Raw genomic sequence first — 8,914 nt, forward strand, 5'->3', positions numbered from 1 at the left:
GGGAATGTCTTCATCGTACACTTCGGATTATGGAAATCTTGTTGATGAGCAGAACACTTCAACTCCTTGACCAGCAAGATCGAGGATCGGCATCATGCAGTCCGGAATTCGAGCAAAGTCAGAAATTCCAAGCTCAATCCACTCTCCGGGGTGAGATTCAAGGATGTGAAGACTTCTTGACACTGTAGTAAGCCTGCGTTGCATCCGGTTAATCCTCTTCCGAAGTCTCCTCTTTTCCGACGTAAGCTTCCGGTGTTGAAGCTCGAGCGCCTCTATGAACGCCGTCGCCGTTCCTTGGTCTCTGATTGGGAGATCCCTGATCAAAGCACATGGGGCTCGGATTTGAGATCTCAAGAAGCCGCGAAGTGGAGGAGGCTGCCTGTTGGGCTCATTTGGAACATCTTCATTCATCATTCCGATTCTGGAGAAGTCGGGCATAGATTCTGAACAGCGTAGATTGAACTCCATACCTGCTAAAATAAAAAAAAGAGAGTGGTGAGGAGTAAAGGGGAATTGAACCTATAATTTATAGGAACCCCATATCCCTAGCAAGCTGCGGATTCTATCCAAGGAATGGAATGATTCGCGGAGAGATTTATGCCCTCGAACGGATCCTGCATTAAAAGACGCATCTCCAAGAATATTTGGAAAGAAAGGAAAGTAGCAAATATTTCCATAAATAAAAAGGAGCCGAAGCCCATTACGAGTTTTAAAAAAAAAAAAAAGAAGAAGTGAAGAAATTAAAGAACATTTATGGGAGAGGCTCAGGAACAGGCTCCTTCATCGCCGGTTTAGTCTTCGAAGTGGACGCCTTGTTTTTGGCATCCACTTCGGAACGATCCCGAACGCGTTTCCGGCAGTTGCTGGCCTCCTCCTCCAAGTCCTCTTCCTCTTCACTGTCGGATGGAACGGCGAAGACAGGGGCGTTCACGGGACCCGGGACTCCTCTAGCACGGAGATACATCCGAAGCATCTTCGGGATCTCAGCAACGGAATCGAAGTTCCGCCACTCCCATTGAAAGGGATCACTCTCCAAAGCCCGTATCTTCCTTTCCACCCGAGCGATGCGAGCCTCGAGCGTCTGCCTTTTGAGTCCCAGCCGCTGCCTCTCTTCACACAAGCGACGGTGCTTGTCGGCGACCTAGCATAAAAATGAGTGAATAAGACAAAACAAGAAGTTTTAAATCAAAAACTTTAATATTTACCTTGTCAATAAAATCGCAAGCCTCTTTCTTCTCCTTCGGAGGAAAGTGAAAGACGGCGTGAGGGAAGAGAACGCCGGCCGGTTCAAAGCCGTCGCCGGATAAGAAGAGTGGACTGCCGGGATCAACGGGGGCTACTGTTTCGTTTTCCATTCTTAAAATATTTCTCAAGTAAGATTCTAGAGTCATGTTTAATAAAGCCTAGAGGTAGGTAAGCCTTTATTTATAATGATTTAGGGTTTGTCTTGGAACCATAAATCCATTAATGGTAGCGTTTCCGAGTGGGTTAAACCATTTTTGGAAAATCGAGAAAAGGCAATTAGTGCATTAAAAGACGAGCCGTTTTCTTTAAGAAGGGAAAGAGCAACCGTCGCATTAACTGCAAAAGTTTCTAAGGCCCAAGCCCAACAAGTTTACCGAGTTGACTAAACCCGAAGTGGGGAACTCGCTTTAAGCCGAGCTCAGTTCTCGCATTCTAAAGAGAAAGGTCTGATCAGCCTAAAAATCTCAAAAGCATAACCACAAGGCCACAAAAGGTTAAAAGCGGACTTTGCAAACCCGCGTATAATTTTAACCAAACCCCCTTGGGTCACAACCTAGAAAGGTTTAAAAGCCTCCTCAGGCAAATATCTTGTTCAAAAGAAAATAAAGCCTCCTTAGGCAAAAATAAGTTCGAAATTAAGTCTTAAAATAAAAGGGACAATCCCCAATTTAAAGTGGACACAGCCACTACGGAGTGATCTCCACCTCGGACTCCGGCTCAGCAACCAAAGTTTCATTCACCTCTTTGACTGGTGCCTGATCAGATGAAGCTCCCTGACCACCCTCCGCGGTACAACCAACCTCCGGAGAGACCTCCGGTACCATAGGAGCTACGGGCGGGACAATGCCTTCCGTCTCACTTGAACCTGGAAATAATGATTCCAGTCAATCAAAGGTACAAGGTAAGAAAAGATAAGCCTCAGAAGCCAAGCGTTACCTGCCCAGTCCAAACCCGATTCACTTATAGGAGGTGAGTCAGTAAAGAATTCCTCAAAGTCAAGCGGGTTGAAGGTCGAAGTGGGAAGAGCTGCCAAACGACTCCGTTTTTCAGAAAGATTAGTTGACAGCTCGGTCCTTTCTTGCTCTTCGGAGAAATCTGCTTCATGGATTTGATCCAGCAGAATCAGGTTGCTTTCATGCTCTTTGATGTCTGACTCCAGGTCCGACCTAGCCTTCTCGGTTTGCATGAAGCGAATGGCCCCTTGGATCAACTCCATCCCGCGTCCCTTAACCTCCTTTCTGGCCTTCGATGCCGACCTTGCCAACTCAGAATCACGCAACTTGGCTAGCGCCTTGTACTTCGTGTCAAGCTCGATGAGTTGATTGTTCAGGGTATCGGCGGTTGATTCGGACTCTTGAAGCCTACCCTGAACACCAGAAAACTCTTCCTGGAGCTTGAAGTTCTGGTCGTACTGACCCTGTAGCTCCCCCTTTATCTGCGCAAGCTCTGATGTTAAACTGTCGACCTTGTTCTCCAGATCGTGCTTGGAGCCGACAGAAGAACTGAGTTCAGCCTCAAGGGCAGAGAGTTTCTTTTTCCACATGTCAATCTCCTTCTCCCGTCCAATGACCAACCCTTCGTAATGTTCGATCATGTCGTTAAATTCGCTATGAGCCTGGCATTATACATGAACCCGGGATGGCGAGTTAGTTCGCGGAATGGCAATGCAATAAAAAAAAAAGAAGAAACGGAACTAACCCGAGATGAGTGATGCGCGTGAAGCAAATAGCGTTCACGAATCGCAGGGCGCCATTTGTCGAAGTCTGGCAGGATCGAACCCGATCGGGTCTTGAAGCATCGGAAGACGCTGCCCTCTTTCTCCATAGCTGCGAAGAAGGAAGAGTTGTAAAAATTAGAATTTTAATAAAGACAAAAAGTTTAAATATGTGTAAATCACCAAACCTGAAAGCGATTTGACTTGAGGGACAAGAGCAGGCTTCAGCCTCGAGGGAGCATCTCGAGATTCAGAATCTCCACTTTTAGGAGATGCACTCCGAGCAGTCTTTTCACTGACGGGCTGGGAAGAAGAAGACATGTCAACAGGTCGGGGAGGACCCATTGGTTCAGCAGAAGGAGATGATCGAGGTGAACGGTCAGTCCGGGCCCTTGATTTCTCCCTTCGCGGAGACGAGTCATCACGGGACGACTTGTCCCTCTTCTTACGAACCAAATTCTTAAGAGGTTCGTTGCTGAAATCGTCTCGGGGAGGACGAGGAGAATCACGACGAGGAGACCGCTCTCTCCGAGGAGAACGCTCGTCACGGCGTTCGCGGCGAGGTGTTAACCTATAAGCAGCAACGGATCTGGCTCCCTCGGAGCTGTTGTCATCAACCAGCAGGGTCCTGCTGTAATCTTTTTTGTCGATGGCGGTCGCAAGGAACGCCTTGTTTTCATCACAAGCCTCTGCTATCGGCTTGGAGAGCTTCTTACGCTGGGCAGCGAGGGCCCGAGCTGACATTCCCTGAGTTGAGGGAGGAGGCGGAAGACGATGAAGTAGATTGGGAGGACTCATCCTGAGTTTCCGGTTGGCCTCGACAAATCGGTCGAGGGTAAAAGAATTCCAAAGGGTTTCCCCTTCAAGGATTGTTTTGAAGAACTTGATAAATTCTTCAGTCGGGAGAGTTGAAGCGATGAAAGTTGCGAAATGAAACAACGAATTCGGTCAGTAAAAAATAATAATAAACAATAAAGGAATATACGACCTAGTCTCTACCAGGTTTCGCAGACCACTTCGATGGGAGTACACCGGAAAGATTCCCAATCGAAGCAGGAGTTTTCTTAATCAGAAACCAAGGATGGTGCCAGTTCTCATCCTTGTTCGGGAGGTGCGAGATGACGTTTCTATTGGCATTTGGATACGCCGAGAAGTACCCAGTTTTCTTTGATGAACTCCTTACGCTTAGGAGTTCATTCAGCTCGGGGACTCCAATGACGTAGCCAGTCTCCGCCGGAACGGTTATAATCCCGAGGATGGTTCGGAGGAGATTGGGGGTTAATTGAGGTAAAGCGATCTCAAGAGCCGCCAAGAATCGAACTAGGGCTTCGGGAAGGGGGAAGGTCAATCTGCAGCCCTTGAAGTAAATTTCGTAAACACAAAAGTAGCCGGCACGGTGGTTCTCAGGAGATTCCGTAGGGTCGGCTATTTGCGCCTCCGCTATAATTCCAGGAGGAATTTGACAAAGCCCCTTCAATCGCTCAAGGGATTGAAGAGTACAGGTGGATTTGTAATGAGGACCGGCGATGTCGTTAGGACGAGTGCATTCGTCATTACTAGAACGCCTCTCGTCGTAAGACGGAGATTCAGGTCTTTCAGAATCAGAAGTCATCGAATAAAAATGAAAAATTCAAGATCCGGCGAAGAGAGTTTTTTTGTGAAAAAGAGAAGAGAGAGTTTTTGATTAAAGTACAAAAGTAAAAGGAGAGAGTAATGGTGAAAAGAAGTTACCTCAAGCTAATGATGAAACCGCCTTGGAAGTCGTGTGGGAAGTGGGAAGGTTTTTCCCGTTTTAATAGTAATTAATCAATATACGGTCATAATGATGACAGATGTCACTCAGTTAAAAATGGCTAGTGCCGAAATTAAAGGAGTGATGAGATTTTCGGCGGGAAATCAGAAAGATTCTCGAGCGCAATCTTTGGCCACTTGAGCATTTAAAGTCCTCCGAATTGGAATAGCACTTCGAAGAACTTGGGGGGCTAATTGTTGGTGTCGGATCCCGCACCGGAAGTACGAGACCAACCAAAGATTGCCACGTAATCAAGATAATGGCCCATAAAGGATGAAGCCCAATGGACCCGTGAGCCGAAGGGACGGTCGAAGTGGTTGTCACCATTTCGAGAATCCGAAGTGACTGCACTGTGACACGAGTTCGGTGTAGAAGACACGGGAAAGTCGGTTCAAGGACGCTTGGGCCAAAAGCGGCGAGGCCCATGAAGATCAGAGTCAACTCAAATTCAAACGTTGAGCATTAAAGTCGAAGAATCAAAACGAACACATTTAAGAAGGAATAATTGTACTTAATTACTCATTTTAATGACGTTTACCTAGGTATAAATATAGAGGCCAATGGCCATGTAAAGGGGATCTTCCTCTCAAGAAAGAAATAATATAGCAATTTTCGTATCAATCTACAAGTTTTTACATATTCATTTTTGTCCCTCAAGAATAATCTTTCCTACTTAATAAAATACTTGAGTGTGTGAATCCGACATCCACACCGCTCTCACCTTATTTATTCATCCTTTGCACAGAAGTGCTCATTGCGAATATTCGGAAAGCTGAACGGGAAAAATTAATTACGGGTATCAAAGTAGCAAATGCAAGCCCTTCAGTTTCACATCTGTTATTTGCGGATGATAGTTTATTTTTTTGCAAGGCTAACAAGGACCAGTGTGGGGTAATTTTGGGGATTTTAAAGAAGTATGAAGCGGTCTCAGGACAGCAGATTAATTTTTTAAAATTCTCGATTCAGTTTGGACATAAGGTAGATAATGATATCAAGGAAGAAATCCAATCTACCTTAGGTATCACTAATATCGGAGGTATGGGTTCTTATCTTGGATTGCCGGAGAGTTTAGGGGGTTCCAAGACAAAAATCTTCTCTTTTGTCAGAGATAGACTACAAACAAGGATTAACGGATGGTCAGCTAAATTTTTATCAAAAGGGGGAAAAGAAGTGATGATTAAATCGGTAGCTGCAGCATTACCAACTTATGTTATGTCGTGCTTCAGACTTCCAAAAACTATCACTTCTAAACTTACTAGCACGGTTGCTAATTTTTGGTGGAGTTCAAATGGTGATTCTAGAGGTATGCACTGGATGGCTTGGAATAAATTGTACAATAGCAAATCGGAAGGGGGATTAGGATTTCGGAACGTTGACGATTTTAATTCAGCTTTACTAGCAAAACAATTATGGCGGTTGATCACGGTTCCAGATTCTCTTTTCGCAAAGGTGTTTAAAGGACGGTATTTTAGGAAATCCAATCCTTTGGAAAATATAAAATCATATTCTCCATCATATGGATGGCGGAGTATATGTTCAGCTAGATCTCTGGTTAATAAAAGACTTATTAAAAGAGTCGGATCTTGGACATCCATCTCAGTTTGGGAGGATCCCTGGATTCCAGCTCAATTCCCGAGACCAGCAAAAAGTAATGGTTCAGTTGTTGACCCATCTTTAAAAGTTAACGACCTTATAGATAGTCGGTCGAACTTTTGGAATATTGATCTCTTAAAAGCGATCTTTGATACAGAGGATGTCGCGCTAATAAGCGCCATACCTGTGGGTGCGCCAACAAAAGAGGATTCTTTTGGTTGGCATTTTACAAAATCCGGAAAATATACAGTCAAATCGGGATATCATACCACACGGATGGAAAAGTCGGAGACCAATTTACCCTTTTTTGGCCCTAACATCAACCCGCTAAAAGCACATTCTTGGCAAGTGCATTGTCCACCTAAGATACGCCATTTCTTGTGGCAAATCTTAACGGGTTGTATACCGGTTACAGAAAATTTGCGAAAAAGAGGAATTGATTGTGACACGGGATGTGCCAGATGTGGCGCATCAGAGGAAACAATTAATCATACACTCTTTCAGTGCCACCCTGCACGACAGATTTGGGCGCTTTCACAAATTCCTACGGCTATGGGAATTTTTCCCACGGAATCTAATTTTGCGAATTTAGATCACTTATTTTGGAGAATACCTTCAGAATTTGATTCATCAGCTTTTCCATGGATTATTTGGTATATTTGGAAAGCAAGGAACGAAAAGATCTTTGAAAATATAGATAAAGACCCTATAGAGGTATTACGATTAGCGGAAAAAGAGGCACAATTGTGGCAAACAGCTCAAATTGAGTTCCATAATGAAAGTCATGGTTATGTGGACTTGGTAAATCAAACTCGAGTGAGGGATACTTCACTTGAGTCGAATTATTCTGGATACCGTTGTTTTGTGGATGGATCATGGAAAGGAAGTGATAAGTTCTTTGGTACAGGATGGTTCTGTACATTGTCAAATGGAGAGCCGCCAACCATGGGAGCTGCGAACCTCCGTAAAAGTCTATCTCCACTACATGCCGAAGTCGAGGCCCTTCTCTGGGCGATGAAGTGTATGATTGGTGCAGATAATCAAGAGGTAGCGTTCTTTACAGACTGTTCAGACCTGGTGAAGATGGTGTCTTCTCCAACCGAATGGCCAGCGTTTTCAGTGTATTTGGAGGAATTTCAGAGCGACAAGGAGGAGTTTTCATCTTTTTCTTTATCTTTAATTTCTCGTAGGGCTAATGTCAAAGCGGATAAACTGGCACGAAAAGTTCATACAGAACCGCTTCATATCACATATGTAAACAAAATTCCTCAGGAATGGCTCTTTTGAGCTCGAATTAATTTCGGATGACAAAAAAAAAAAAAAAAGAGCTTAAGAACATTTTGAAATTTGGATGAACTCAGAACCGTATTCCCCAAACTCAGAAACACTGAGTATTACTTTATTAGAAATCTGGTTAAGAAGTTACAACTCTCTTAACTGGTTTTACACAAGACCTAAAACTACTTTTAGCTTGTCACCTGAGATTTCTAAGACTCACAAGAGAATTACAAGAACACACTCTCTAATCTCTCTTGTAACTTAAAACAGAGTAAAGCTTACTCTCTAACAGAACAAAAAAGCTTGCGTTACTTTTTTGCTTCAAAAACGGCTAACCCTAGCAAGAGCCTTAGCACTCCTTTTATATTCACGAGGTCTTCAGATCTTCTAGGTTTAGTCTTCTCGATCTTGGATCTCTCCAAATCTCCATCGAATATCTTCTTGCCAAACTGAACTTATTCTGTTGTGATCACCACGTCATTCATTCATTTGGCGCCTATTCCACGTCAGCAACAATTACTTACTCATTACTCCTGTATCCAAGAACAGCTTCAATCCTGTTCCGGCAACTTGTGCACTTATCTGAGCTCCTGGTATAGAGTGCACTTACAATCTCCCCCTTTTTGATTCAATTTGTCAATTCAAGCCATCCTGCAATGATTCTCTCAAGATTCACAAGCACACATCATATCAACGAAAAACAAGGCACAGCGGAATTATTAAAATTAAGTCTTAACTCTGAAAAATATTCAGACACAGGATCCTTGTTCGCAAAATACTGAAAAACAGAGAAAACATGGCATACATACAAAAACAATCCGAAGTAATGCCAAAAGTTAAGACTCCCCCTAAATCCTAGACCACTCAGTCTCCAAAACTAGTCCACTCATTCACACCCTGAGACTGATCAGAAGAAGGCTGTACTAACCCATAATCTCCCCCTGCTTGTATGACACAATTGAGTCAAAAACAAAACTTCTACCAGGATTACACCTATGCACTCAAGACTCTAGTAAAGAAACTTGAAAACGTACCTTCCAACCGGACAGCCATGTTCAGCAGGAGAGTGGATGCGTGTTTCAGGTCTCCTGCCAATGAGGTTCCAAACACATACTCTCCTCGACGTCTTGGGTGATCTATACCACCTCTCACTTCTGGATTGAACTTCTTTGGAGGTGGATCAGGTTTTTCAAAGTTCTCCAAGGTAATCTCCCTCTCTGGTCATGAACTTCCCGATGAGTGAAATCTTTGTACCTTTCAATTCCCTGAGATGTGAGGAAGCGACTGTTCAT

This window comes from Arabidopsis lyrata (genome assembly GCF_000004255.2).
Source record: "Arabidopsis lyrata subsp. lyrata unplaced genomic scaffold ARALYscaffold_1, whole genome shotgun sequence".
NCBI lineage: Eukaryota > Viridiplantae > Streptophyta > Magnoliopsida > Brassicales > Brassicaceae > Arabidopsis > Arabidopsis lyrata.